The sequence below is a fragment of the Pithys albifrons genome, chromosome 7 (assembly GCF_047495875.1).
Source record: "Pithys albifrons albifrons isolate INPA30051 chromosome 7, PitAlb_v1, whole genome shotgun sequence".
In the NCBI taxonomy this organism is placed as follows: domain Eukaryota; kingdom Metazoa; phylum Chordata; class Aves; order Passeriformes; family Thamnophilidae; genus Pithys; species Pithys albifrons.
This window is the reverse complement of record NC_092464.1, coordinates 23,373,226-23,379,394: the sequence shown is the minus strand read 5'-3', so window position 1 is coordinate 23,379,394 and position 6,169 is coordinate 23,373,226.

The window sequence follows — 6,169 nt, the reverse complement described above, 5'->3', positions numbered from 1 at the left end:
TATTCCTTTGCTCAGTTTAATAGGGACTTTTACAGTATCATTACACATTCTAATTGGGCGATTAGGGGTTTCATGCCACTAATAGAAATGCAGGGTGAGTAACTGGAACTATTGCAAGTTATGTAAAAAGAAATGAGCTATGAGGTTGGTAACAGTTTCACATACACACACAGAGTGATGAAACCCAGAGTCAAGCATTAGGCACAGCTGGCACAGTGCACTGCAGCCCAGAGCAAAGCCCCCGAACAAAATGCATTTAGTCAAAAATCAACCTACCAAAAAAGGGTTTCTCCAAATTTCTCTAGAAGAGAGGTTTTTACCACTGTCATGAAATGAGTCTTTTAAGGTCACTCAAAAAATTTCTCAGATCAGTGTGACCTGTGGCAGGGAGAGTAGGGATGCTCAGTCTTATTTCGAGGCCCCAAACCCCCTTGTGCTAGAGGATTTCCCATATGCAATCATTTTATTGCCTATTTTGGAATATCATCAGCCTTGGCAGCTTTGGCTCACCATAATATTCTACATTTGATGAGGGGACTCACTCAGCATTGGGATAGCCTTGTATACTCTACTTTTCCAGTTTCATGGCCCATGTTAAAGCCTTAAATACCCTCTTAATATGACATAGATGCCCATATGTATGCATGATAAGCTCTAGGGGAGAATTTATTAACCTATTTTGGTAATGTCAAGCACGTTGCAGTATGATGAAGCTGGTGCTTCTGGTATTCCTAGAACATGGACGTGTAATAAAGACAAGAATGATTATGGCTAAAGAGATTCTGTCCTATGCATATATTCCTGTGTTGATCTGTTTGTTATTACAAACATGACTTTTTTTTTCATGTTTTCCTCACATATGGAAATGGCAATTCTGATAACAGGGAAATTGGAAATGGGCTTGGATCCTGACTGCCACAACCTAATTTGAATATACAGGATGTATTTTCTCCTTAGAAGTCATAGTCCAGCTGATCCCACTGACTCAAATTCACCATGTGTCAACCTACATCCAGTTCTGGTCTCCTGTAAATCAATTTCATTTTGAGGACAGAGCTGAGCACTACAATTAAGTATGTGTTTCAGCAGGATCTAATCAGAACATTAACTAGTCATGACTTTAGCACACCAGGACAGATGTTTAGTCTCTTTAAATTCCCAAAATGTTTTTATTCTTTGTTATTCAGGTATGAAGTTCCCTTGCAGCATCAGGGAACATTCAGGAGGCTGACAGAGCTGTGCTGACTTTTGGATTTTACACAAACTTCATCAGATGGACAATTACCCTTGAGGGAAACCTCAGTGACATAACTGAGACCATGAAGTCTAAAACCCAGACAGGAGTTGTCCCTTCTCATCTCTGCTGGTGAATATTGAACAATAGAAATGTTTTGCCAGAACACAAACTGTCAGGAACCCACTTTGCACATGGTATTGCATCTGTGTGGAGGACTGAATGAGCTGTGTCCACCAGCTTGCCCAGAAATGCAGCCATGACAAAGTGGTGCCATGCAGATGTCCACATGCTTCCTTCTGCTTTGCAACTGCAATGAAAGCAGCAAAGCTGTACCAGTAGCCTGCAACCCAAAGATGAGCTGAGGCAGAGGGAAGCCTTTGTCCTGCTGGTTCTGACCATGTGCTGTTCAAATAAAGCATCAAAGCACTTCACTGGTCTGTTGCAACAGTGTCAGCTCTGCCACAAACCATCCTCTTTATAAGCTGCTCAGTGCTTGCAAAGAAAAAAGTCAGATGGATTTTTCCTGTGTGCTCACTATCCCCTTCCTACAACCCAGGAGGTCAGGGAGGCAGGATTTACCTTTGCAGATGCCATGCTGACCTTTTTGCACACCAATCTCATTTGTCCAGTCTGTAACTGATCTGAATTCACTCCGTGGTGATCCTGATTATTGGAATTTCAAGAATATACATGAAAAAGACTGCAGCATTAATGAAAACTATGGCACTTCTGCATTAAAGTAAGCAAAATTGTCACCTTGCAGATTACCATCCTGATACATTGCAAACCCTGTTTTGCCAGGGCTAAGAACTTAAGAAGTCATTGGTTATAAGAAGTGCCAAGTTAATGCAAAGGAAAAAGAAATAATGAAAAGAAGTAATGGAAACTCGGAAGGACTCTCCTTGAGGGCAAGAGTGGTATGTGTGTGATTCCTGAATTGATGCATGGGAAATAAGTAACTAGGGTTGGTCTGACAACACCAAGGGCCTGATACTATTTCAAGCCAGATGACAAGTAAGGGCACAGGAAAGGTTGCCCTTGAGATACAGGTCAGTGAAATAGTGAGCTTAGAACTGTGACAGAAACACTGCTATGAAAATCCACCTCAACTTGGGGTAATTAAACATTTCCTGATTTTTTCTGCTGTGCTGCAACTTGACAGCTCCTTGCACAGATTGGACTGAAGGTCAAATGAAAAACAAAAAACAACAACCAAAACCAAATCTCTGGACAGACTGCAAATAACTTTATCTTCATCGTGCATCTAACTTCATCATGTTAATACACAGATTCAAGCTTACAGGGTTCTCAAAGTGACTTTGCTTAGTCTATCACCCATTTATCTGCCACACAAGCCCTTGACTCAAAGTGACAGCTCAGAAACTCTGCCCTCTATTATTTTTTCTTGTTTAGAAGCAATTGCTATATCAGCAAGAGAAAAGTCACTCCCATTTGATTAATAATACATACTGATGGTCAAGACATTCAGTCAGAAGACTGATAAATTGTTAAGCTGCTGAAATTCACTGATGGGTTTCTTTAGGTCTAGACTTACCTTCTGTCCTTCCTGCTTGGTGAAAGCTCACATAACACACTACTAAGTATTTTCTTTGTAAACTGTGAAAACAGGGAGAAGATAAGAAAGTCAGTGATTTTCAGCCAGTCTTCCTATAAACAGCAAGCCTGGTTATTGATGCAGCAAGTGAATCAACCTGGGAATGTCTGACAGAGCAATATAGTGTAGCTGTGTATTTTGATTTCTATTTAAGATGACAGGACATAACAAAATATAAAATCAAATCTCTGATCAAAGATGTGCAAGAGAGAACAACTTTTTTGACCACTGCTCCTCACTCTCTCTTCCCCTTTTGCCTCCTTTCACAAGTTGCAACTCTTCCTATTCATGGATGGTTTGGTTCAGTCACTGCCTGCACACATCCCAGCACTCACCACTCCATCATGGTTTAGAACAGCAAGAAAGAGCGAGAGCGGAACAAAGAATTTTGTTCTCATCTCTAACATTTGATATCTGCTGCAGGAACTCAGAAGCAGAAAATAAAGCAGAGATTATTTTTCTTGATAACTAAACATACTTACACATACCCAGAGAGACATGACAAGAAGACCTAGCCAGGAAGCTGACATGGAGTTGACAAAATAGACTTCTGGGCTTGAGAACCAATGCAAAATTCTGAACATTTAAACATTTGATCCTCTCATGCCAAGTCCAAAGTCTTAATGATGCCACAACAAAGACTAAATGTGTTTGTTCAGTCAGATATTGAGTCTAAACCATGTGAAACCATTAGAATAAACGCATGTTTTGAATGTTGCTTGAAGGTACCAGAATCATGACCCTTTCTTCTAAGGTTTGGGTGAAAGAGCATGTGGGGGATGACTCACAGGATTCTGTCAAGTGTCACCAAGCAGAAACATGACTTTAGGAATATTCTGGAGATATTAATACTTCGGTCATGACATGCTGCTTTCTACCTACTTCGACAAGCATGCCTCCTCTTTGCCCTTCAAGTAGCTGTTCCAGGACCCATCGGAAAGATACACCAGTCAATCAACAGTAAGCTTGTTCCTGCTGCCTTAGGAAAGATGAGACCACATGTGAGCCTTAAAAAGCTTCCACCCACAAAATCTCCCCAATTCACACTTTGAAGCACAAGGGCAGTCAGAGATGCTGGCTGGTGAAGGTGATCAAGCCCAGATATGGGCAGAAACTGGGGGCACAACCACATGCAACTGCTGCCAGTTTCATCATCTCCCCAGGCTGTTGACCTCCCCAGTCCTGCCCTCATAATCTCCCCATCATTTCCTCTCAAAGTGTCTCTTTTGCTCTTCACTCTGGTCCTGTTTGCCCCTGACACTCAGGACAGGAAAAAAAGCATGGTGATTCCCTCCCACTTCTTTCTGGACCAGCTAAAATCTAGAGAACTGCATATTCAGCAGTTTGGTTGGGGGCATCCTACTGTTGCAAAGACACTGGCATGAAGCCCAGAGCCCCTCCTCACGCATGCACTTGGGGTAACAAGAAACTTTTGAAAGGAAAGATGATAAAAACTATGTATGGAGTCTGAAACAAAGATACTCTAAGAAAATACAAAAACGTTCATTTTCCAAAATTGCTTCCATGTCTATTTAATAATCAAATAACAATCAAGCAAGACACGGTGCTGATAACTTAATGGAGTCATCATCTAATCCAAAATTTCAGAAGTGGCAAAAAGTATGTTCCTACATTAAGATAAAATAACATGCTTCAATCTACTAAAATTTTCTTTACTTAAAAAAATTACACCCACCACCATCACTCCTAAACCTGACCCACTTGATTTTTCAGTAGTGGATGCTCTATCCTGCAGAAAGATAAACACAAACTTTACCCTTTTCACTTCTGAGACTGCTTTTCTTTTCTAAAAGTAACAGGAAAAACCCACTGAAAATGTAAATAGAGGAAAGAGAATAGATTGTGAATGAATGGTAAGTCAGAAATCAAACAGGATTAGCAGAGATACATCTCTCAGGCTTAGGTTATGCCATTTCCCTACTTCCATTCTGTTATTATATTGCATCCCTTCTATTTCTTTTGTTGAAAAAGTGTGGAGGGGAAAATTCACACTGAAATTGATAAATGCCTTTGTTCACACACCAGAGAAACAAAGATACAATGATACCTCTTTCTACAGCTGTTTTCCCAATTACTTGTGTCTACACTGAAATACAAAGGCGAGCAACCCTTCTATCGACAAGCCAAAGCCACAGAGGAAAGCAGAGAAGGCAATTAATATATCGAAATATGGACATTCTCCACCCAATTAATTGCTCCAATGAACACAAAAATAAAAGGTTAAATAATCTGTAAAGTTTAGGGATTGCTTGGGGATTTTCACCTTTTCTAATAAGCTCCAAGGCTGCTGTCCACAATAGTTTCATTAAATTAATAGTCTTTAAGTGTGTAAGCAAAATTATACTGTATTAGTTGTTCAACTTAATATTTTGTATAAACTATAGCCTAAAGTTAGGGCTTAGTATATGGTAAGTCTAGTTACGATAAATTTGACCACAGTCATTACCTTTTGATGCTCACAACTGCACTTAGGAATGTTAATTCTCCCATTCCCCATTCTCAAAATATTTTGGTTCCTCAAGTACTTTACCATCTTTGAAATGTTAAGAAAGGTTGTCTGCCCTCCCCCTTTTGTTAGAATACATGACAGCCCTTTGTATGCTGTACCAGGTGCTGAAGAAAAATGGTTTTCTATTAAGTCAGGAATGTCACTACTTGGGTCGTGAGACAGCAGGCAAACCTTCATCATTTTTGCAAAAGTTATCTCCAGGGAAAACCATCAGCATGTTTTATTTCCACGCTATCAACTCACTCTTATCACAGACCATCATTCTTCAAAGACAGACAGCCATTTGAATAATATTTCAGACTTGACAATGGCTGACAGATAAAGAAACATGAAATTAGACACAGTGCCTACTAACAAAGTGCTAAGTATGAGTAAAGGAAAAAAAAAAACTGCCCCAGTATTCCATTAACACTAACTACAATACAGATTCAAGAAGTGGAAGACATATTTTTATATAAATTCCTGGCAAACTCTATACAGAGAAACTGTTTGCAGAGGTAAAACCAGTGAAAGAATGGAAGAGAACACTGTACCAAAAACGTTGATAAGTGATAGTTCCTAAAGCCTCACTAGAGGCAGGTTCTTTAGCACTGGAAGGAATGGCAATTCACCTCCTTACCCACAGGCAAGATCTAATTTCTGCCACAGAAAACCAGCAAAAACATTTTTTCTTCTCCCAAACTCATATTTGACAACTTCTTTTAAACCAAGTTGATTTAAAATTGTATGGAACAACAGAACTAAACAGAACCAAATTCAAGATGTGTTAATTTTCTGACTGTAGATA